The following is a 26,503-nucleotide window of genomic DNA, read 5'->3' on the forward strand; positions in this document are numbered from 1 at the left end:
TGTATGTTAATACTATTTTTTTTTGTGTGTGTGTGGTACTGGGGATTGAACTCTGGGTCTTGTGCTTGCAAGGCAAGCACTCTACCAGCTGAGCTATCTCCCCAGCCCTAATACTAATTATTTTTGATGTTGATAAAATCTCAACAGTAAACTCTACTGACTGGAATAAAGAAAACATGGAGTGGTTCTCTTGGATTTAATAATAAAATGCACAAAGAATATTTTAATGAAATTTCTATTAACCTGAGACAACCTGAATAATAAGGTGATCACAAATGGAAATAAGGGGAAAAAAGAAAATCAGAATTGGCAATTAAAAATGGGCAAGCTTTAAGGGAACTATCACAGATCAGTCTGCATTCTAGTCAGCATCTTAACATTCATTTATTTGAAAAATAGGCTAAGAAATGCTCATTTACTAGTCTATAAAAGTTTAGCATTACAAGGATGAAAATGTTAATGCATAGATTCTTTGTTAAAAATAAAACTTTAACTTTTAATTTTAACTTTTAAAAGCACAAGTGATAAAGAGTAATTATCCTTTATTATTATCCTTTTATTAAAGGTAATTATCTTTCAACTCAAATGTTAATTATTATAGGCTTCCTGGCTTTCTTTTTAAAAGCTCTAGGAAATTCACTTTTATTTCACTGCTGGTGATTGAACTCAGGGTCTTGCATATGCTAGGGAAGCACTCTACCACTGAACTGTATACCCCGAGCCATGGAAAATTCACTTTTCAATGTTTGTTGTCATATGAACAGTACTAACAAAATCTAGAGAAATTTGTATTAAATTAACAAACAAGATATAACTTTACGGTGAGGTGATATAAAATATTTTCTCCTGAAACAGCAAGAAATATTTTTGAAATGACAAGTGAATGGACATTACATATCGTTATTTTATAAAACACTTCAGATAAAATCTAGCCAAATAAAACCCAGTCAATAAATTTTGTGTTGATTATTTGTTGGAAATTTATATTTTCCCATATATTTAGACATTTTCTTTTGCTTTCATGATTAACTGAGAGTTATACTAATTATGCATGGATTATCAATTTTCAAGCTTATGTAATAATATTAAAACACTGTATTTTGAAGGTAATACTGTATTCTTGAGATAAAGTATCATCTGGTAACATATTTGCTCTGCATAAGTAATATGTTTATGTTCTAGGCAGAATAAAATAAGTCAATAGAGAAAGAGGAATGCTGTCATTTGGATCTTCAAAACACCACAAACTGCATGTGTTCAAGGCTTGCTCCTCAAGGCGGCGCTATTGAGAGGTTGTGAAGTCTTTAAGAGGTGGGGCCTAGTGGGAGGTCTTTAGGTCATTGGAATGTGCTCTCAAAGAGCAAAGTGGGACCCAATCCTCTTCCTCTTATTTCCTGACATGACTGGGGTGGTTTTGTTCTGCCACTTGCTCTCACCATGATGTGCTGCCTTGCCACAGGCCTAAAAGCAGTGAGTCCAACAGATCATAGACTAGAACCTCTAGAACCATGAACTAAAATGAACCTTTTTAGGTTGATATCTCAGAAATTTTGTTAAAATGATGGGAAAGCTGACTAGCATAGAATGAAATAAATATACCTAACACTTGGGATGATAAATGAAGAAAATTTTCATGGTGACAGGAAAAAAATGAGATGGAGGATCCTGTGGGAAAGAGCAAAGTCTATCCTAAGGAAAAGAAGCTATGCAAAAAGGAAACTAGGGCATTTTTGAAGTTAAAAGGATGGAATTTGAGAAAATTCAAAAGGATCCTTGCTCATCTTAGGAGATCTGAGAATGGGGAAAGTGGCCATAGATTGAAATATGACTGGAATTACTATAGGAAATGTGATGGGAAGTTAAAAAAAGAAAAAGCATGTAATGACTTTTGTATGCTAAGCAAAATGTTGGAACAAATGATAATATTCTGGTACAGTCTGTTTATATATTTTATAGGCTCATTAATTAATTACTTATTATTTTTGGAAGAGAAGAGGGGAACAATGTGGTTCACTCAGGACTGGCTGTGATGATAGAAAGGGTTGAAGCCAAGGGAGTGAGTGAGGGCCTGGCTATAAATGTCCTGGCTGATGATGGCAGTGGGTAGAGGAGAGACTAAGGTGTCAGAAGGTATAGGGGTTAGAGACAGGTTAGTGAGAAACAACTGGGAGGAACAGGAAACTGCACCCCCAAGGAGCCATTAAAAACTACTAATGATATTCAAGTGAGATTGGCTAGAGGCTGAAGTGAAGCAGAAATTGAGGTTATTCAGTTAGAATGTAATGAGGAATATACCATTTCAACTAACAACTCTTTCCCAAAGGATTTGACTTAGTTGCGTATCACAGATATGAGTTTTGAATATTTTTAATCTTTTCAATTACCTAAGATGATTCAGAGCTCATAGGAGACAGATATTCCATGTACTTGGCTTGCCTCCTATTTACTGATATGACTGGAGCTGGCCTTTCAGGGCTGGACACTCTTCACTGCAGCGGAGAAGGGCGCAGGAGGGCTCAGTGTAAGAAGCCTGGCCTGCATCCAGAGAGGGTAATGCAGGAGGCCACAAGCTGCTTCCAAGATGCTTTAAAGTGATTGGGGTCTATTCAAGAACTGCAAAGGCCATCCTTTAAACAGGCGCGGTGATTGTTGATGGTATCTGTCCCTCTGCTTGTCTCCAAATGAGTTCTGTTTATGAGAATTAATGTGTCTGCAGCAGCACATAGCAAATCTTTTCATTATGTTGACATTTGTAAGCACAGTGTGCAGGCAAGCTTGTCTGTGAAATGACTCATTGCTCTTTGAGTTCTGATCATTCTCTTATTTGTAAAGTTAGACAAGATACATTTCAGTGGAGAATAATATTAACACTAGGCTTTTAAAATAGGCTTTTAAAATGTTTATTAGTGGTGGCTGCATGCAGAGGCAACCTAGTCATTTCAGGTGTTTGGTCCTGCGTGCCCTGAAAGCTGGTATAAGTTCATGTCAGCTAATCAAGAAGGGGCCTTAGAGAACCATGAGTTCTTCTTTAGTAGCCGTAACTGTTTCATTCCCTTTAGGTGTTAACACATGAACTTAACATGTTTCTGGCTCCCTCCATTGTCCAAAGGTATCACATGTCCGTCACAGAACTGATTCATTAATACAAAATCCTTTGTTGATATTCAAACCTATCTGAGGAGCATAATATGGAGCATTGCCAGCCTTCACAGTCTTTAGCTTATCTCTGTCTACATAAAAAATTAAGTAGCCCTTTAAAAAATGCAGTGCCCTCCTGCAAGGCCTTGTTTTCTTTTTTCTAAGGAGAATTCAAGCAAATTTTCAATAAATCAAAAGTTTGGACAATCCAAATGCATGTAGCATTTTTCCTATTTGCTTTCAACTATCCAGGTGTCAGAGAAGATTTTCCTTTTCGCTGTTGAAGCCCCTGGAAAGATGCTTTGGTACCCATCTATAGCTTGATACTCAAGCTCCACTTTGCCACTATACCTCAAGTAGCAAGCTATAGATGAGTATCAATGGTGGAGGTTTCCTTAGGGGCAGTTGAAATAAAGAGGAATTGATGGTATTTCCATTCTATTACTCCTTAAGACAAATCTGTACTTTTAATAGAATAACTTTTTAAAAAGCAAATATTAGATAAAAGGGCAACTAAACTATTTTATGTAAACTTTCAAATTTATTTTTGTAAAAGTTTTATAGCATTTTCTAATGATTTTTAAAAATTATGTTTTGATGGTATTATTATCATTTCTTATTACTATATTTTGTTTTCCTATTCATGTTTTCTGGTAATATGTCTATTTAAAAATTTTTCAAAATCCAGACTTTTTCTTTATTAATTACATTGTTTTATGTTTCCTCGTCATTCATTTTTGCTTTATTATCTCCTTTCTCACGGTTTCTTTCTCTTTTTTTCCCCTTGGTACTGGGGACTGAACCCAGGGGCACTTAACTACTAAGCCGCATCCCCAACCCTTTTTATTTTAAATTTTGAGACAGGGCCTCATTAAGATGCTTAAGGCCTTGCTATGTTACTGAGGCTGGTCTTGAACTTGCAGTCCTCCTGACTCAGCCTCTTGAGTTTCTGGGATTACAGGTCACTCTCTTAGTTTCTTTTACTTTGTTGCCTTGGTATAATTTTTTTGGTAATAATTAACAAATGTTTATAAGTGCCTAATTAAGGGAAAAAATCTCCAGTAATATTTTAGAACATTTGGACTAGTAAAATGGCCCATTAGTGTTTTATTAAAGCATTAAACAGAATTTTAGAGACTCATTTTCCTGAGTGCTGGCTATCTAAAAGGAAAGATAATACTTCACTGAAGTTTTATTTGAATATTTACCTAAAACAAGATCATTTAAATGAGTTGCTCAACATTTTGAATTGATTACCTGTGAGCTGTGAAACACCACTATTCTCTAAGAGTAACATTGAGTCAAACCTACTAGGTAACTTAATTGTGAATCAGGTGCTCAAACTCACAATCCAGTCAGGTTGTGCTGACAGATAACCCACTTAGTCTACCCTGTATTTTAAAAACTTTTGCATTTGAACTCTGTAAGTGTACCTTTACCCTTCAATTGCTCAGTACCCACCATAAGCCTGCTTCCTTCAATCAGTTAATGCCTTAGCCACTGAGGACATTTGAGTTTAAGCCCATGTACTATATGGTGCCCTGCTTCTGGTCATCATGGTTGCAAATCTCCACTGGAATAGTTAATTAGTCTAATTTTTTAATGGAAATTTCATTCATTAATATTAAATATTTAAATTTAAATGTCAAAAGTATTTAGTACTGTTAATTTTCTCCAGATCATCACTTTGACATGTGGTATTATCATTATCTTTTTGAGAAAATTATGTAATTGCAGGGTGTATTTCTCCTTTACCCAAGAGTTGTTCAATATGTTTATTAAATTCTTTACTATATTCATTATATTGTTATTAATTTCTTTTATGTCTAAGGGCCTTTCTCTTTTCTTCTTTGTTAGTAATTTCTAGTTTTATTGAGATTTTTTTAAATTCCAGATCAGAATTTGCTCCTCTTTCCAGTTTGTTCTATGTGATTAATATTTTAGTGTTTCAGATATTTGAGAAATAAGGATATACTTCATTATCAGGGTATAGACTTCCACATATAGCCATAGAATAATCTATGTTGATGATATTGTTTAGGTTTTCTATGCTTTGTCTACTGGATCTGCCTTGAACTGAGCGATGCAAGAAACTTTTCATTGTGACATTTAATGCTTTGGATTTTAATTCTACTTTGATATTAAAAATATCTGTTCTTTTTTAAGTTTCAATTTATTTTGTAGAACATTCCCATTCATTTGGTTTTAAAACCTCCTTGCATTGTTTCTTTCTTTCTTCTTTTTTTTTTTTTTTTTTGCAGTGCTGGGGATTGAACCCAGGGCCTTGTGCGAGGCAGGCACTCTACCAACTGAGCCATATCCCCAGCCCTCTTTGCATTGTTTCTTTAAGTTGTGTCTGGTATTGAGCATGTAACTGAGTCTTTCTTCATAAGTCAAATTGAAAACCTTCTTTTCCTCTTAGTAAATGAGTTAAATGCATTCGAATTTATTGATAGGACTCACAATCTTTATTTTCTAATTCTTCCTCTGGGAAATGAAGTTAATTTTGTGGGTTTTTTTTGTTGTTGTTGTTGTTCTGACTTTAATCAATTACATTTATATTACTTCCTCATTTTTGTTCAATTATATTTTAATTTTTAAATTTATAATTCAAGATTTGTTTTGCATATTATTTAATTTAGCTAATTTACTTAATACTATTACAAAGGGAATATAAAAAGTTTTTTGGCACACATTTTCATTACTGCATAGAATGATTTTTTATGTTACTTCATATCTGGAAACTTCATTGAATTTATTTACCAATCTTAGTTTTTTAATAGGAGTTTGGGGTTTTCTATATACAGGATGATGTCATCTGCAAAATAAATTTGTTAACATTTTATGAGGATTTTTGCATCAATGTTCATCAGTGACATTGCCTATAATTTTAATTTCTTGTTAATGTCTTTGCCTCATTTTAGTATCAGGGCAATGCCAGTCTTTTAAAATGAGTTTGTAAATATCCCCTGCTCTTCAAGTATTGGAGAGTGAGAGAATTGTTAGTATTAATTCAGGGTTGGTTTGGTAGGTTCCAAAGGTCACCCAGTTACTTTTCTTTGTTCAGAGGCATTTAGTCACTGATTCTGTGTCCTCACTAATTATTGGTTTTTAACATTTTCTTTCTTTATGATTCAGTGGTAGGTTGTATTTTTCTATGAATTTATTTCTTTTAGATTATCTAATTTTTGTTATTGCATAATTGTTTATGTGCTTGTGTGTGCCTGAGAACAATTTGTATTCTATTGCTGTTGAATGATACATTGCATATATCTTTTAAGTTCATTTAATCTAAAGTATAGTTCAAGTCCAGTATTCCAATATTGATTTTCTGTTTGGATGATCTATCCATTGTTGAGTATGAGGTTTCAAATTCCCCTACTATTATTATAATACTATCTATTTCTCCCACAGATCTATTTATATTTTCTTTATATATTTCAGTACTCTGATGTTGAATGCGTGTATACAGATAATTATTACATCCTTTTGACGAATTGACCTCTTTAGCATTATATCATTATATAATATCCTTCCTTGTCTCTTTTTATAGTTTTTTATTTGATCTTGTCTTACATAAGAATTCCTACTCCGTTATGGTTGCCTTTCAGTTTATGTATGTCTTCAAAACTTAAATGAGTTTCTTGTAGGCAGCATTTAATTGGGTATTTTAAAATAATTTATTTAGTTACTCTGTATGTTTTTTTACTGGAAAATTCAATCCCTTTATATTCAAGGTAATTTTAGATAGGTAAATAATTGTTCCTGCTATTTGTTAACAGATTTCTGCAGAAATTTGTTTCTCTCTTACAGTCTTTGTAATTTGATGATTTTCAGTAATGCTTTGCTTTGATTTCTTTCATTTTTTTCTTTTTGATATTTCCTGTGTATTATTGTTTTGTGATTACTGTAAGTTATTACTATAAGGCTTACATAAAACATCTTCTAGTTAGAACATACTATTTTAAACAGATGACTTGAGTTTTGTCACATACACAAATATTCTTTTATTCTCTTCCCTCCACATTTTTTAATGTCACAATTTATATCTATTCTAATGTGTGCTCCTTAACAAATTATTACAGCTACAATTGTTTTAATAGTTTGCTTTTTGCCTTTCTAATGGAGATATGAATTCTGATTTTGACAATGCACTTACTTTCATAAGTAACTTTTATAATTTCTTATTTCTTTGTTGCAAATAAACCTATTTTTCATTTCAGCTTGAAGACCTCCTGTTAGTATTTCCTGTAAGGCAGCTCTTTTGGTGATGAGCTTTGGTTTGTTGGAAGAAAATCTTAAGGACAGTGTAGCTTGCTCAAGTGTTCTTAGTTGGCAGTTGTCTGTTTTTCAGTACTTTGAACAAACCTGCCCATTCTTTTTTGACCTGCAAAGTTTCTGCAAAGAAAACTGCTGATAGGCTTATAAAAGGCACTATTCATGTCAGATTTTCTTTTAAAAAATTATCTTGATACCTTAAAAACTGTCTTTGATTTTTGTCTCTTTGGTTATGACACATTTTAATATGGTTCTCTTTGTGTTGAATCTGGTTCAAGATCTTCAAATCTCCTATACCAGGACATTCATTTTTTAATACATACTATTTCTAATATTTTAAGTCAACCAGTCTGTGATATATTTACTATAGCAGCCTGGCTGTTTAAACCACCAAAATTACATAGACACATAAACATGTGCAGAACATGGAACTGTACAAAATTTCTCATGTGATTTGATTTATTTCATTGAATCATAGCACCAGAAGTCTTGGCTGGATTCTTAGGGGTTTTATAATATAACTGCAAGTGGAAATCTGAAATTCAACTGCATACTTCCATAGGCTCATTCATCCTGCACCCAAAAGAAAAGAAAAAGAAAGGTGTATAGTGTTTCCTACTCTGATTTATAATCAGAACTAGAATCAAAGAGCAGTGTCTCATGATTCAACTTCTAGAAAGGTTTTCACCTTAAATAGATTACTGTTTTTCTACCACATGATTAATATTTTTAAAAGCAATAGCGTTTGGGGGTTTTAAAGCACGAAATTTTCAGGATAGGCCTATTATAGCTGCTCTTCAGTTTTAACTTAGGAAAATATAAAACAAAGGGCGAACGATCTTTTAATTGCAACTCACTGTTTACTATGTGTTGTTATTAAATTTGAGGTGTTCCCCAAAACTTCAAATGTGATATAAAGCAAGAATTTTTAAGAGGTGAAATGATTAGATTATGAGAGGTGTGATATAATTGGTGGATTAATCCATTGATGTGGATTAACTGGGTAATAACTGTAGGCAAGTAGTGTGTGGTTGGAAGAAGAAGGTCACTGGAAGTGGGCCTTTGAGATTTATGGTTTGTCTTTGGTAAGCCAAGTCCTTTTTATGCTTCCAGGTTTTCATGTTCTGAGCTTCTTTCCTCTGCCTCACCTCAGGCCCAGAGCTATGGAGTTGGCTGACCATGGACAGAACCACTGAAACCATGAGCCCAAATAAATATTTCCTCCTCTAAATTGTTCTTGTCAGTATTTTTGGTCACAGCGTTGGAAATAATGGGCATACTGGGCACCCAAGGAGTCAAAAATAAACTTCATACTTGAAATATTAGCCAGAAAGACTAAAGAAATTAAAGGGATACAAATAGGAAAGGAGGAACTTAAGTTGTCACTATTTGCTGATGACATGATTCTCTATTTAGAGGATCCAAAAAACTCCTCCAGAAAACTTCTAGACCTCATAAATGAATTCAACAAAATAACAAGTTATAAAATCAACATGCATAAATCTAAAGCATTTTTATACATAAGTGATGAAACATCTGAAAGGGAAATGAGGAAAACAATTCCATTCACAATAGCCTCAAAAAAAAAATTGGGGAATCAATCTAACCAAAGAGGTAAAAGATCTCTACAATGAAAGATCTCTACAATGAAAACTACAAAACATTGAAGGAAATTGAGGAAGACCTTAGAAGATGGAAAGATCTCCCATGTTCTTGGATAGGCAGAATTAATATTGTCAAAATTAATATTGTAAAATTAATTTGGCCATACTTCCAAAGGCGCTATACAGATTTAACACAATTCCAATTAAAATCCCTATGACATTTCTCGTAGAAACAGAAAAAGCAATCATGAAATTCATCTGGAAGAACAAAAGACCCAGAATAGCCAAAGCAATCCTTGGCAGGAAGAGTGAAGCAGGAGGTATCACTATACCAGACCTTAACCTCTACTATAGGGCAATAGTAACAAAAACAGCATGGTACTGGCACCAAAATAGACAGGTAAATCAATAGTACAGGATAGAAGACATGGAGACATACCCTCATAAGTACAGTAACCTCATACTAGACAAGGGTGCCAAAAACTTACAATGGAGAAAAGATAGCCTCTTCAACAAATGGTGCTGGGAAAACTGGAAATCCATATGCAGTAAAATGAAACTAAAACCCTATCTCTCAACCTGTACAAAACTCAACTCAAAATGGATCAAGGATCTAGGAATTAGACCTGAGACGGTTCACCAAATAGAAGAAAAAGTAGGCCTGAATCACCATCATGTTGGCTTAGGACCAGACTTCCTTAACAAGACTCCCATAGCGTAAGATATAAAAGAATCAATAAATGGGACAGATTCAAACTAAAAAAGTTTTTTCTCAGTACAGGAAACAATCAACAATGTGAAAAGAGCCTACAGAGTGGGAGAAAATCTTTTCTACACACACTTCAGATAGAGCACTCATCTCCAAAGTTTATGAAGAACTTAAAAAACTTTACACCCAAAATACAAAGAACCCAATCAACAAATGGGCTCAGGAAATGGGCAGACACTTCACAGAAGAAGATATACAGGTGATCAACAAATATATAAAAAAAATTGCTCATTATCCCTAATAATTAGAGAAATGCAAATTAAAACCACCCAAAGATTTTATCTAACTCCAATTAGAATGGCTATTATCAAGAATACAAGCAATAATAAGTGTTGGCATGGATGTGAGGAAAAAGGCAATTTCGTACATTGCTGGTGGAGTTGCAAATTGGTACAGCCACTTTGGAAAGCAGCGAGAATTTCTGAGGATTTTGGAGAATCCTCAGAAAGCTTGGAAGGAACCCACCATTTGACCCAGCTATCCCACTCCTTGGTTTATACCCAAAGGACTTAAAATCAGCAATAGTACAGTGATGCAACCACATCAATGTTCACAGCAGCTCAATTCACAATAGCTAGATTGTGGAACCAACCTAGATGCCCTTCAATTGATCAATGGATAAAGAAACTGTGGTATATACACAATGGAATATTACTCAGCCATAAAGAAGAATAAAATTATGGCATTTGCTGGTAAATGGATGAAGTTGGAAAATATCATGCTAAGTGAAATAGGCCAAGCCCACAAAACTAAAGGCCAAATGTTTTCTCTGATAAGTGCATGACAATATATAATGATGGGAGGTGGTAAGGGGAAGAGAATAATGAAGGAACTTTGGAGGATGTAGAGGAAAGTGGGGTGGGAGGGGATGGGGATGGAAAAACAGTAGAATGAAACAGACAGTATTACCCTATATATATGTGTGATTACATGAATGGTGTGAATATACAACCATAGAAATGAAAAGTCGTACCCCCTTTGTGTACAATGAATCAAAATGTGTCTGTAAAAATAAAAAAAAAATTATTTTAATAAAAATATAAATAAACATCTGAAGACTAATCAGCTCGTTTCCAGCAAGGTAAGAATTTTACTTCCAGGGGCAGAGGGTGCACAGCAAATCGAAACCAAAAAGCAGGCACACCATGCAGGCAGGTCACTCAACTTTTATCCCTGACACAAGATACTTTTCCATTGCCCATTAGTGGGGTCTGACTGCCTCATCTTTGGCATGAGCAGCTACTGAGGAAAGAAACACTTAGCTGCTGCTTGGCTTGTTGGTCGTGTCTGATTGCCTGTCTTCAACTGGGTCAAAGAAATATACCTTTAGTTATCCCTACCTCTCTTTATTACTGTGTGGTGGAAAGTCCCCCTAGATTGAATGCCTCTTGGCACATACACACCTAAGGGAGAAGTAAAGGTGGGGGGAGGAAGTGCAGGAGGGACAGATCAGTCATTGTAAGAAAATGGCAATCAGGTAGTGAGGGATTATCACAGAGCAGAAGCCTCTGCTGGTTTGACAGAGAAGACCGGTGAGCCTATTTCTCTCAACAGTGACTAAAAGCTGACCAAAACTACACATTTCTTAAAACCTTTTACTACTCAAAATGACCTTAGTGAAAATCTGAGGAAACGGATTCGAAGAAGTAAACACTTGTACCTGTACTCTTGGAACTTGAATGCAGTTGCTCAAATACCAGTTCAGTGTTGTGGCAGTTCATTGTTCTTGCCTTGCATCTTCTGAAAATGTCATTGCTCAACATTATTTGATGAGAACATTTTATTTACTTTTGTAATTTTTCCATTATTACAAACATAAAATTAAAGTGAACCAAACTACCATATTAAACAATATTTGGTTAATTTGTCTTTTTCCAAACAGTGTCTTTCCAAGGGGAAAACTTTCTATTTATTTTGGTTTGGCAGTCTTATTATTTCTTTACTTTCTTGATTTTTTAGTTTCTGCTTGTTTACTTATTTTCTTGGTACTCTAGATAACAAAGAAAAGCCAGACTGTTATAGACACTGGTTCTTTATAGACACTCTGAAGTGAAAAAATGGGGAAGAAATATTTACCAGTCAGAAGACTAGTGCTCTCACAGTGTATGTGTCCAGTCAGTGCCTCAAATATTTTAATTAATTAAATGGAACTAAGGTGTCTACACACACCTTGGAAAAGCATGGTTACTTATTTGTTTTTAAGGTACTGGGGTCCCTCTAGACTGACCCTATAATTTTTTTTTTTTTATTTAACATAAGATCTTTCTTATTGCTAAGGCTGCCCTTGAACTTGGGATTCTCCTGCCTCACCCTTATGATTACCTGCAATTTCTGGTGTGTGCCACTATACCTGCCTGGTTATTCATTCTTGATTCATTTGGAAGGGACAAATTATTATGCATATTATTTATTTATTATGTTCTACTTTTTCCCATCTACTATTTAAATTTTTTTTATTTTGCTATCACAGTATCTTTTCATTTCTTTTTTTTTTCTTTTTTTCTTTTCTTTTTTTTATTGTAAACAAATGGGATACAAGTTGTTTCTCTATTTGTACATGGAGTCAAGGCATACCATTTGTGTAATCATAAATTTACACAGGGCAATGTTGTTGGATTCATTCTGTTATTTTATTTCCCCTTCCCCCCAACTGCTCCCACCCCACTTCTCCCTCTATACAGTCCTTCCTTCCCCCATTCTTACCACCCTCCTTATCCCTAACCCTACACCTAACCCTAACCCCTACCACCCCCCATTATATGTCCTCATCTGCTTATCAGCGAGATCATTCGTCCTTTAGTTTTTTGAGATTGGCTTATCTCACTTAGCATGATATTCTCCAATTTCATCCATTTGCCTGAAAATGCCATAATTTTATCATTCTTCATGGTGGAGTAATATTCCATTGTGTATATATGCCACAGTTTCTTTATCCATTCATCAACTGAAGGGCATCTAAGTTGGTTCCACAATCTGGCTATGGTGAATTGAGCAGCTATGAACATTGATGTGGCTGTATCTCTGTAGTATGCTGATTTGATGGTGGTTCCATTCCAAGCTTTCTGAGGAATCTTCATACTGCTTTCCAGAGTGGCTTCACTAATTTGCAACCCCACCAGCAATGTATGAGTGTGCCTTTTCCCCCACATTCTCACCAACACCTATTGTTGCTTGTGTTCTTGATAATCACCATTCTAATTGGGGTGAGATGGAGTCTTAGTGTAGTTTTGATTTACATTTCTCTTATTACTAGAGATGTTGAACATTTTTGCATGTATCTGTTGATTGCTTGTACATCTTCTTCTATGAAGTGTCTGTTCATTTCCTTAGCCCATTTGTTGATTGGGTTGTTTGTATTCTTGGTGTAGGGTTTTTTGAGTTCTTTATAGATTCTGGAAATTAGCACTCTATCTGAAGTATGAGTGGCAAAGATATTCTCCCACTCTGTAGGCTCTCTCTTCACATTACTGATAGTTTCCTTTGCTGAGAGAAAGCTTTTTAGTTTGAATCTATCCCAGTTGTTGATTCTTTCTTTTATTTCTTGTGCTATGGGAGTCCTGTTAAGGAAGTCTGATCCTAAGCCAACAAGTTGAAGATTTGGACCTACTTTTTCTTCTATAAGATGCAGGGTCTCGGGTCTGGTTCTGAGGTCCTTGTCCATTTTGAGTTGAGTTTTGTGCAGGGTGAGATAGGGGTTTAATTTCATTCTGTTGCATATGATTTTTCAGTTTTCCCAGCACCATTTGTTGAAGAGGCTATTTTTTCTCCATTGCATATTTTTGGCCCCTTTATCTAGTATGAGAAAATTGTATTTCTTTGGGTTTGTGTCCATGTCCTCTATTCTGTACCATTGATCTACCTGCCTATTTTGGTACCAATACCACGCTGTTTTTGTTACAATTGCTTTGTAATAGAGTTGAAGATCTGGTATTGCGATACCCCCTGCTTCGTTCTTTCTACTGAGGATTGCTTTAGCTATTCTGGGTTTTTTATTCTTCCAGATGAATTCCATAATTGCTTGCTCTATTTCTGTAAGGTACGTCATTGGGATTTTAATTGGAATTGCATTGAATCTGTATAGCACTTTAGGTAGTATGGCCATTTTCACAATACCGCCTATCCAAGAACATGGGAGATCTTTCCATCTTCTAAGGTGTTCTTTAATTTCTTTCTTTAGTGTTCTGTAGTTCTCATTGTAGAGGACTTTCACCTCTTTTGTGAGATTGATTCCCAAGTATTTTATTTTTTTCGAGGCTATTGTGAATGGGGTACTTTTCCTAACTTCTATTTCTGAAGATTCATCACATGTATAAAAATGCATCGGATTTATAAGCATTGATCATGTAACCTGCTACTTTACTGAATTCACTTATGAGTTCTAAGAGTTTTCTGGTGGAATTTCCAAGTTCCTCTAAATATATAATCATTTCATCAGCGAACAGGGATAGTTTGAGTTCTTTTCCAATTCGTATCCTTTAATTTCTTTGGTTTGTCTAATTGCTCTGGCTAGAGTCTCAAGAACGATGTTCAATAGAAGTGGTGAAAGAGGGCATCCCTGCCTTGTTCCAGTTTTCAGGGGGAATGCTTTCAGTTTTTCACCATTTAGAATGATATTAGCCATGGGCTTAGCATAAATGGCCTTTACAATGTTAATGAATGTTCCCACTACCCCAATTTTCTCTAGTGTTTTGAGCATGAAGGGATGCTGTATTTTATCGAATGCTTTTTCTGCATCTATAGAAATAATCGTGTGATTTTTAACTTTAAGTCTGTTGATATGGTGAATGACATTTATTGATTTCCGGATGTTGAACCAACCTTGCATCCCTGGGATAAAACCCACTTGATCGTGGTGCACTATCTTTTTAATATATTTTTGTATACGATTTGCTAAAATTTTGTTGAGAATTTTTGCGTCGATGTTCATTAAGGATATTGGTCTGAAATTTTCTTTCCTTGTTGTGTCTCTGTCTGGTTTAGGTATCAGGGTGATATTGGCTTCATAGAATGAGTTTGGGAGGGTTCCCTCCTCTTCTATTTCATGGAATAGTTTGAGGAGTATTGGAATGAGCTCTTCTTTAAAGGTTTTGTAGAACTTGGCTGAGAACCCATCTGGTCCCGGACTTTTCTTTGTTGGTAGGCTTTTGATGACCTCTTCTATTTCATTGCTTGAAATTGATTTATTTAAGTTGTGTATGTCCTCCTCGTTCAGTTTAGGTAATTCATATGTCTCTAGAAACTTGTTGATGTCTTTGAGGTTTTCTGTTTTTTTGGAGTATAGATTTTCAAAATAGCTTCTAATTATGTTTTGTATTTCACTCGTGTCTGTTGTGATATTTCCTTGTTCATTCCGAATTTTAGTAATTTGAGTTTTCTCCCTCTTTCTCTTTATTAGTGTGGCTAAGGGTTTATCAATTTTGTTTATTTTTTCAAAGAACCAACTCTTTATTTTGTTAATTTTTCCGATTGTTTCTTTTGTTTCAATTTCGTTGATTTTGGCTCTGATTTTAACTATTTCCTGTCTTCTACTACTTTTGGTGTTGGTCTGCTCTTCTTTTTCTAGGGCTTTAGCTGTAGTGTTAAGTCGTTTATTTGTTGATTTCTACTTCTTTTGTTGAATGCGCCCCATGAAATAAATCTTCCTCTAAGTACTGCTTTCATAGTGTCCCAGAGATTTTGATATGATGTGTCTTTGTTCTTGTTTACTTCTGAGATTTTTTTATTTCCCTCCTGATGTCTTCTGTTATCCATTCATTATATAATAGTGTATTATTTAATCTCCAGGTATTGGAGAAGTTTCTGTTTTTTATTGTGTCATTTATTTCTGATTTCAATCCATTATGATCTGATAGAGTACAAGGTAGTATCTCTATCTTCTTGTATTTGCTAACAGCAGCTTTGTGGCATAAAATATGGTGTATTTTAGAGAAGGATCCATGTGCTGCTGAGAAGAAAGTGTATTCATTCTTTGTTGGATGGTATATTCTATATATGTCGGTTAAGTCTAAATTGTTGATTGTGTTATTGAGATCTATGGTTTCTTTAGTCAATTTTTGTTTGAAAGATCTATCCAGTTGTGAGAGAGGTGTGTTAAAATCGCCTAGTATTATTGTGTTGTTGTCTATTTGATTTCTGGAATTGAGAAGGATTTGTTTGATGTACGTGGATGAGCCGATGTTCGGGGCATAGATATTTATGATTGTTATATCTTGCTGATTTATGCTTCCCTTAAGCAGTATGTAATGTCCTTCTTTATCCCTTCTGACTAGTTTTGGCTTGAAGTCCACATTATCTGAAATGAGGATGGATACTCCAGCTTTTTTGCTGTGTCTGTGTGCATGGTATGTTTTTTCCCATCCTTTCACCTTTAGTCTATGGGTATCTCTTTCTATGAGATGAGTCTCTTGCAGGCAGCATATTGTTGGATTTTTCTTTTTAATCCACTCTGCCAGTCTATGTCTTTTGATTGATGAGTTTAGGCCATTAACATTCAGGGTTATTATTGTGATATGATTTGTATTCCCAGTCATTTGACTCATTTTTGTTTTTTGACATGATTTTGTTTCTCCTTTATTTGGCTATTCCTTTAGGCTAGTTCCTCCCGTTGCTGATTTGCATCGTTGTTTTTCATCTCTTCCTCATGGAGTATTTTGCTGAGAATGTTCTGTAATGCCGGCTTTCTTTTTTTAAATTCCTTTAGCTTTTGTTTATCATGGAAGGATCTTATTTCATCGTCCAATCTGAAAGTAAGTTTTGCTGGGTATAAGATTCTTGGTTGGCATCCATTTTCTTTCAGGGCTTGGTAAATGTTGTTCCAGGCCCTTCTAGCTTTTAGGGTCTGGTTTGAAAAATCTGCTGATATTCTTATTGGTTTCCCCCTGAATGTAATTTGATTCTTTTCTCTCGTGGCCTTTAAAATTCGTGTCTTTATTTTTTTATGTTAGGTATTTTCATTATAATGTGCCTTGGTGTCGGTCTGTTGCAATTTTGTATATTTGGAGTCCTATAAGCCTCTTGTACTTGGTTTTCCATTTCATTCTTCAGATTTGGGAAATTTTCTGATATTATTTCATTGAATAGATTGTGCATTCCTTTGGTTTGTTTCGTTTGTTTCCCCAAGCCTTCGTCATTCCTGATAATTCTTAAATTTGGCCTTTTCATGATATCCCATAATTCTTGTAGATTCTGTTCATGATTTCTTACCATCTTCTCTGTTTGGTCAACTTTGTTTTCAAGATTAAATATTTTGGCTTCAATGTCTGAGGTTGTGTCTTCCAGGTGTTCTATCCTATTAGTTATGCATTCTATGGAGTTTTTAACTTGGTTTATTGTTTCCTTCATTTCAAGGATTTCCTTTTGGTTTTTTTTCAGTATCTCTAACTCTTTATTGAAATGATCTCTTGCTTCCCGTATTTCCTCTTTTAACTGTTGATTGGTGCGATCATTTAATGCCTGCATTTGCTCTTTCATCTCCTCTTTCAATGCCTTGCATTTGCTCTTAAATCTTCTCGTTTGCTTCCCTGATTGTTTTAATTATGTACATTTTGAACTCCCTTTCTGACATTTCTTTGCTGTGCTATCATTGGGTTTTTTTTTTTTTTTTTCCTGTTTATCCATTAATCAGCAAGGAACAACTGGGTTGTTTCCTGCTTTTTTTTTATTGTAAACAAATGGGATACATGTTGTTTCTCTGTTTGTACATGGCGTAAAGGCATACCATTTGTGTGTCATTGGGTTTTATTGATATAGTATCTAGGTTTGTTTGAGACATTTTCTTCCCTTGTTTTCTCATATTGGTCAGAAGTCAGTGGTACTCTGAGATATTGCAGATTTCCTCTATTGGCTTATAGTGTCCCTGTAGATTTCCAGTATATCAAATCCCAGCCTTCAGTAGCCTGAAGTCTTGGAGGAACTTGATAATGCAGTGCTTCCGAGGAAAGCTGCCCCTAGCCTGCTACTGGTTCCAGGCCTTGGAGCTGGCTCTGTGTAGAAAGGCTCTCACTGGGGGGCCTGCTCTGAGAAGCTGGCTGTGTGGGAGGAGCCCACTGCCGGAGTGAGCAGGGCTACCTGGGGAAGACTCTAGCTGCCCTGCCCTGCTCTGTTAAGCCAGCCCTATCCGGGCGTGCTGCCCAGGCCAAGTTTCACCCAGTGGAGGAGATTCACCCTGTTGCTCTATTTTAGTGTGAGTCTCTCAATGCCTCCCCTTCTTGAATCCTTGGTTCTCAAGTGACAGGAGATGCAGTCACCCTCTAGTCCGCCATCTTGGATCGCCCCGTGTTAAGAGCCTGCGACCGGAGGGGACAGGGCCCCCTGGAGAAGTCTCTGGCTGCCCTGCCCTGGTCCCAGAGGCTGCCTGCGGGTCGGAGCTCTCCACTGGTTTGGGGACTTGTGGCTGGCTGTGTGTAGAAAGGCTCTCACTTGTGGTCTGCTCCAAGAAGCTAGCCTTGAATGGCGCCTCCTGCCGGAGGGAGCCGGGCTGCTTGAGGAAGTCCCTGGCTGCCCTGTCCTGGTCCCTGAAGCTGCCTGTGGGCCGGAGCTCGCCGCGCCGGCTCAGGGACTTGGAACTGGTTCTCTGCAGAAAGGCTCTCACTGGGGGGCCTGCTCAGAGAAGCTGGCTGTGTGGGAGGAGCCCACTGCTGGTGTGAGCAGGGCTACCTGAGGAAGAGTCTAGCTACCCTGCCGTGCTCTGATATGTCGCCCCATCCGGGCCTGCCGCCCAGGCCGAGCTTCACCCGGTAGGGGAGACTCACCCTGTGGCTCTATTTTAGTCCAAGGCTCTCAGTGCCTCCCCTTCTTGAATCCTGGGTTCTGGAGCGACTGGAGATGCAGTCACCCTCTAGTCCACCATCTTGGATCGCGCGGGGAAAGGGCCTGCGGCCGGAGGGGGCAGGGCCACCTGGAGAAATCACAGTGTCTTTTCAAATGACATTTTACATCTTATTTTTTTTTTATTTTGGTACCCATGGGGGCTTAACCACTAAGCCACATCCCACTTTTTATTTTATTTTATTTTTTATTTTGAGACAAGTTCTCTTTAAGTTGCTTAAGGTCTTGCTACATTGCACAGGCTGGACTCAAACTTGCAATTCTTCTGCCTCAGCCTCCCACATCACTGGGATTTCAGGCATGTGCCACCATGCCTCATTACCATGCATATTTATTGACCTGTGACTCTCTCTGTGATAGTGTTAAGGGTTCACAAAGCCAGGGACCATAAATGTAGGTGCAAGATGCAATTTGTACTCCTGACATAAAAAATAGAGTAGACCTTTCTTTTAAGTTATGATTTATGTTTGCTGACCAAGGAGCCAACAGATGTAATAGAGGAATGATACATTGTATTCTTGCTTTATATCTCTATGTCATAATGAATACTGAGGCATGAAGCAGTATTTTTATTATGTATTACTTTATACTCCAGATTTATTATTTTTGGGATGTTATATGTTGTTAAAGAATATTTATATCATTGTAAACCAGAGGTAGCACATATTTCATTGACACATTTACATCTATGAAAGGAAGAGATCATTGTCAACTTTGGTTTAGACTCAGGTGATATTAGGATATTTATAAATTACCTTGAATAATCTTCACTCAGAAGAGTCACAACTTTTGTGAGGACAAATTTTTTGAGAGGATTAAGTCACTTGCTAATTTGAGTATAATACTTAAGAACTGTGAGTTCTTTAAAATTGATAGCAAAAGCACCACTCACATTTTTAGAAAGACAATGAAATCCACCTGCCACCACCCCTCAATTCAAAAGTATGTTTGTTTTTATTCAAAGTTGCAGTTTAATTGCATTAACTTTTTCTTCTTTAAAAGAAAGGTAAGAAGACTTCATGTTTTAACTCAGAGATGTATAAAGCTGAAAAGATAATTGCTCTCACAGTTACAATTCAAAAAAGGCTAGACAAAGTACACATTTATGACTTCTTGAACTTATTGTTGAACTGGGCAAGTGACTAACCCAACACCCCAGTGAGAGACAAGTGCCTACAGGAAGAAACAGTCTGGAGTATTTGCTTGTCTGGGACAGGTACCATGAAATACTGTGTAATACTGTTCTAATGGACTGCAGACAATGTGCAGGGTCAGATAGGTGATGGAAACTGAGTCCACTGGAAATGTCAGAAATAAAAATTGTAGTAATAGAATGAAGAATGCCTTCAATGAACTCCAGGAAGAATCAGTAAACCTAAAAATTGATCATTAGAATCATTACCCCACCACAGAGTGTCAAGGAGTCTTGAAACAATATGAGACTGTCTATATGGTCATGATTTAATTCACATTTAAAACACCAAATGAGAAGAGAGTAAGCAGAAGAAGTATTTGAAGGAATAATGAAGAATATCAAGCAGGATAAATCAAAAAGAAAAATAAAACTTAAAAACATGCACGCAGTTCAAATTCAAAACAAAACAAAAAAAAATTCCAAAAAACATTCAGGCATATCCCTCATATATTATTTGTTGAAAACCAAGCACAGACAAAATCTCGAAGCCAACTAGGAAGAGCCAGGTAAACTACACACCTCTATAGTAACAAGGATAAGAATTGCAGCAGGATTGTCAGAAACAATTCAAAAGAAAAAGAAAAAAGAAAGAAAGAAAAAAAAAAGAAAGAAAGAAAGAAAGAAAAAGAGAGTAAAAAAAGAAAAATGTCCTTCAAAGTAAAAGAGAAATAAAGGCTTAGGCAAACAAAAGCTGAGGGAACTCATTGTTAACATAGGTACTCCAAAAGAAAAGGCAAAGAAAGTTCTTCAGGCAGAAGAAACATGATTAGCCAGCAACTTATATCCACACAAAGAAATGAGTATTCAAAATGAATAATAAGTCAAAGTACAAAAAGTACTTGTTTGAGTCAGCTATTTTGCTGCTGTGACTAAATGATCTGACCAGCACAATTGTAGAAGAGAAAAGGTTTATTTAAGAGCTCACGGTTTCAGAGGCCTTAGTCCATAGAAGGCCGACTCCATTCCTCAGGGTTACAGGTGAGACTGACTATTATGGCAGGAGAGAGAGTGGCAGAAGGAAGCAGGTTGCATCATCAGGAAGCAGAGAGAGTCTCCTCTCGCCAGATACAAAATATATACCCTCAAAGCCACGCCCCAATTCCCACCTCCTCTAGCCACACCCTACCATTTCAATTAATCCCATCTGGGATTAATTCGCTGATTGCGTTAAGACTTTTACAACCCAATCATTTCTCCTCTGAACCTTCCTGCATTGTCTCACGTGTGAGCTTTTGAGGGACACCTCACATCCAAACCAGAACAGTACTTCTTTCTTATTTTTATTGATCTGAAAGATAACTCAGTATATAAAACAATAGTAGCAAATGTATTGGCTATTGATGGCATATATCAAATTAAAATATATGAACACAGTGTATAAGGAATGGCCAGGTATAATGGGAACACACATTACAGGTTTCTTATACTACACAAGAAGCAGCATAATATTGTTAGATTATGGAATCAAATTATTTAAATAGGTATACTGTAAACTCTAGAGAACATAAATTTTTAAAAAAGGTATGAAAAATAAGTCACTGTAGGAAATGCAATGCAATGATAAGAAATTCTCATTTTCTGCAAAGCAAACAATATGAAGCAAGGTGGGGGGGAAACACACACATGGGGCAAGTAGAAAATATACAACATGATGAAACATTTCAATCATACCATATTAATGATCAGTTTGCATGTAAAGGGTTTAAACACAGAAATTGCAACCTGAGATTGCTGTAGATTATAATATGCTATTTTCAAGCAATATATACAGTCATAAGTTAAACTGAAGGGGTAGAAGAAGGTATGCAGTGTAAACACCAACTGAAGGAAGCTCTAGTGTTATATTAATTTCAGAAAATTGTGCTTCTGAGCAAGGAAAGTAATCAGAAATAAAGAGGGATATTTCATAACAACAAAGTGGTCCAATCCCAAAAGAGATAATTCTTTAGTACATATGCATTTCCCCCCAAAACTTCAAAATATATGAGAAAAAGTGACAAATCAAAAAGGAAAAATAAAGAAATTTACAATGATAGTTGGAATTTCCAACACTCTTTTCCTGGTAATTGATAACAAGGAGACAGAAAATCAATAAGTATATAAATTACCTAAACTACAATATTAACTGACATAATCTAGTTAAAATTTATAGTATACTACATTCAACAAGAAAACAATACATAGACTTCTTAAGCGCAAATGGAACATGCACAGAATAGATCATATCCTGAGTCCTAACATAAACCTTAAAATGTTTTAGACAATGCAAATTTTACTAAGTATTTTTTGGGGAAATAACAAAATTGAAATAAAAACCAATAATAAGAAGATACCTAGAAAAATCCCAAAATATTTGTAAATTAAACAACAAACTTCTAAAAAGCATTTGAATCAAATAGGAAGCATAAAGATAAATTTTAAAATAAATAAAAATGAAAATACAACATACCAAAATTGTAGGATACAACTAAGTTAGTGATTAGAAATAATTTTATAGCCTCAAATGTATACATTATAAAAGAAGACCCCAAATCACTTGCCTAAATAACTAGAGAAAACTGAAGAAATGGAAGCATGCAAAATTGCAGAAATGTTAAAGACTAGAGTAGAAAAAAAATGAAATTAAAAACAGAAAAAATCGATTAAACCAAAATCTATATTTAAAAAAAATAAGAAAACTATAGTCAGACTGACCAAGAAAAAAGGAAAGAAGATATCAATTACCAAATCATGAATGTAAAAGGCACTATCACAGTGGTTCTCATAGCCATTAAGAGAACAGGAAAATACTGTGAAAAATACCACATCTATAAATTTAACAATTTAGAGGTAACATATCAATTTCCAGAAATGCATGGATTACCAAAATTCAATAGAGAAGAAAGAGATAATCTGAGCATATGTATGATATTGTAAAGGAATTGAATGTGCAGTTATAAACCTTTCCCCTAACCACTGTAGATCAAGTGAATTCCCTATTTAATCCTACCAACCACTTGCAGAAATAATTCCGGGTCTATATAATCTGTCCCTCCCCCGCAAAATAAAGAGGAATGAACACTTTTTAATTCATTTTACGAGGCCAGAATTATACTAATAACAGAAAAATTTAAATCAATACACCTCATGGACATTTAAAAAAACTCAATAAGAGTCAGTGAACTCCATTAAAATATCAAAGAGATAAATGCTTTATGATGACGAGGTTTATTTAGGAGTGTAAGGATGTTTCTATATTAAAAAAATCACCTTGTTTACTTTATTGCCAGATTAAATAATTTAAAAATCCAGTTCAATCAAATGAAGAAAAAGATTCAACAATATTTAACCCTCATCATGAAAAAGAACAATCCCCTAAACTCTTGGCAAAACCCGCCTTATAGAGGGCACCTGAGTTTAATCAAGTGCAACATTGCTTGTAGATACCCTTTATGGTGTGATATTGAGTGTTCTTTTTATAAGGTTAGAAAAAAGGAAAGGATGATAATTTATGTTTTAGGTTCTGGGGATCAAACCCAGGGCCTTTGCATATACTATGCAAGCACTCAACCACTGAGTTACATCCCCAATCCAAGGATGGTCACTCTTTTTTGCCACTTTGATTCAGTTTCTGTTCTGTGCCCAGTACTCATGCTGTGCCCTGTATACAATGGGCCATTCCTCCTGGCCTCACAACTGGCACTTGGACTCTTGGCATAGATGAGATACCACTGAGGGGCACTGGCTGGAATGTGTGTAGGGCCATGACATGAATGTTGTTGAAAGATTACCACATCCTGGGACACCTTTGGGAGGAAAAGGGAGCTTTTGAGAAGTCTCTCCCATAGTGGGTGATTGGCTTTCTGCTCTCTCCAGGGTTGGCCTGGGATCTCAGATGGTTCCAATGGGTATGCTGTGTCTTCAGAGCCATATCAGGAAATAAAGAATGAGAGAGAATGTAACCAAGAGTGGAGACTTCAGAGTGGCTGAAAGAATTCAACAAAAAGACAATACAGATGACAAGAACTCAAATCACAATACAACTTTTAAACATTTTCATCAATTTGTCATGCATTTTCTCTGTTGAAGCAAGCATTAGCTCCATCTTATTTTTCTGATTCTGGCATGACAGTCATCTGATTAGGAAGTAGAGTGTAGACAAGGGTAGGATATAACCCTCAGTTCATAGTGTGGTTAGATCTAATATATGAATAATGAGATGTCTTTTTCTGAACACATGGACTGGTCCCCACTTTGGGTAAATTATGACCTGAACTCGAGGGAGTCTGATCCAAACTTTGGTTTTAGCCAATCAATACATTCAATACCCTTTCATGGATCCAAAGTCATTCTGAGGTTTATTATTTCACTTTGCAACCACTATACCCAAGGTATATTTTCAGTCCAGACATTTTTTTCTCTTTTAATAGAAATAATAAGTTAACTACAGAATGAATGCTAAGCTAAAAGCAAGGCATTGTGAAGGAGCAGGCACCTAATGGATTTTGTGACAAAGCCCTTGTTTTATGGTAACTCACGTGGGGCCTCTGATGCTGTTATAAAGAGGGAAGGAAGATAAAGCCAGGACTCTGCACCTCTTCTTAGCCAGATCAACTCTGTGTTGCCCACTCTATTCATCTATGTAATGGGAGAGATTCAAATGATGTGTCCTGCAAACAAGAAGTTTAAAGGCATTCAATTAGATACAGGATCTTTCTAACTTTTGAATTCTATGATTCTATAATTAAATGATAACATGCATAATTAGTCAATTAATAACACAGTTGATATTGCTAAATTAAAATTCAAAAGGAATAACCTTGATAAATATTTCTAGCTACTGAAAGAATTTTTAGCAGAATTTGGTTTCTCTTAGCCATTTAAAAACCGTAGTTACCTTCGAGCCTTCTAATTTCCCATATAAAATGCTACTGATAGAACAAATGTAAAGAGATGACAATGGTTTCAAATTTAGTATAAGCACTGATTACAGAAGAAAACCGGAAGCAATTTATTGCTAGTGGACTAAACCACACCGCTGACACATTAACACACACATATCCTACAAAATCCCCACAAAATAAACCGAGACTGAACTTTGCAAATAAAACTATAAAATAAAATGCTATTACTTAATAACTGACTTAACATTTTTCTCTCTTAATAATCCCATAAAATTATTAAAATTGACTGGAAGTGCAGATATTGCATATTTCTTCTGTTTTCCAAAATGATGTTATTTAATGCAAAGATGTATGAACAATTTGTAGTTTGGCAAAACATTTATGACATATGTGGTTAGAAGGCCCAGTCAGTTTTCAAGTGTGGTCCATGCTCAGGGGAAGCAGAAAGGACAATGGGACACTAATGGGATTCCAGTAAACTCTCACTAGTTACCTTGAAATTATATTTAGGATGATAGAAAAGACTAGAATAATTTAGGCCTTTCTGAAATTCAGAAATTTTGCTACTTTCCCAAAACTTGATTAGATTGTATTGATGTGTCATATTTCCAGACTAGATGGGCAATAATTTATTTCCACAGGGATGAACATCAGAGAAAATGTTAGGGGACTGAAAAGTTGGACATATTCAGGTTGTCTCCCATGCCCCTGATTTAATTGGCTCAACACTTCCACACCAAGCATTCAACGGACACTTTTTGAGTGCACAAACGAGACGCAAATCACCAGGCAGGGCCTTGTGTACCAAACACAACAGAGACGCAGGTCTCAAGCCACAGTGGAACCAGTGGGGATACTATCAAAAGAGGGGTTAGGAGGGAGAGCCTCCCAGGGACAGGAGCTTATCAGCGGCCTGTCCTCTAGCCTCTGAAATTCTTGCCATGCTCATTAATCTCCCAATGTTCTTGTGGCATGTGAGAACCAATTATAGGCCATGTTTTAGACTTGTAAAGCTGAGTGACAAACTGTCAATATCAAGTACACTGAGTGGTGACCTCCCGGGAGGTAATGAGATGGCTGGGAGGATTCTGTTAGAGGACTCTCCCTGCCCTTCTAACATCAAAAAAGCTGAAGGATGTTCCACAAACTTTATACAATCTAGCTGTCTACTCAAACCCGCTCCCTAAATTATCTTTCCCCTTCTTTTCTTTTCTTACTTCTTCTCTTCCTAGTTAACATCAAGCATTCTTATTTTCAACTCAACAAGAATTAAATTACAAAGATCTCATAGCTCTGGCTTTTGTTAAAAGGGGCCATATAAAGAAGTATACAAAAAAGAAAATATTTCAGAGGAGTTTTTCCCAATAAGAGAAAAGAATAGGAGACATAGATTGCTGAATTTCTCTAAAACACCACAAATCTACTAAATCTACACAAAATGTCTATGTATAAAAACCCAACATCCAACAATTTCTTGCTAAATTTGGGCAACAGGACTGCCCAATGATGTCAGCAAACCTGTCATCAAGCACACTTCCTACCCCATGCTAAGGTTGTGTACAAAGGGTTCATCTGCAGTTCAGACTCTTCCATTCAGTTTTTTTCATTTCCTTGGGCCAGTTAGACATTGAGAAGAAAATAAGTGTATTATTTATTGCCTTTGCACAAGTAACTGCCATTAGTTTCTATGAGTAATTTTGGAGTAACTGAAGTTTTCATCTGAGCAAAATCATCTGTTTTGAGGCCAGCAAGACACAAAAGTCCTGCCAGCATATGCATTAAATAATGTGATTGTCTTAATAAAAATGAT

Source organism: Sciurus vulgaris (assembly GCF_902686455.1).
Source record: "Sciurus vulgaris genome assembly, chromosome: 13".
Lineage (NCBI taxonomy): Eukaryota > Metazoa > Chordata > Mammalia > Rodentia > Sciuridae > Sciurus > Sciurus vulgaris.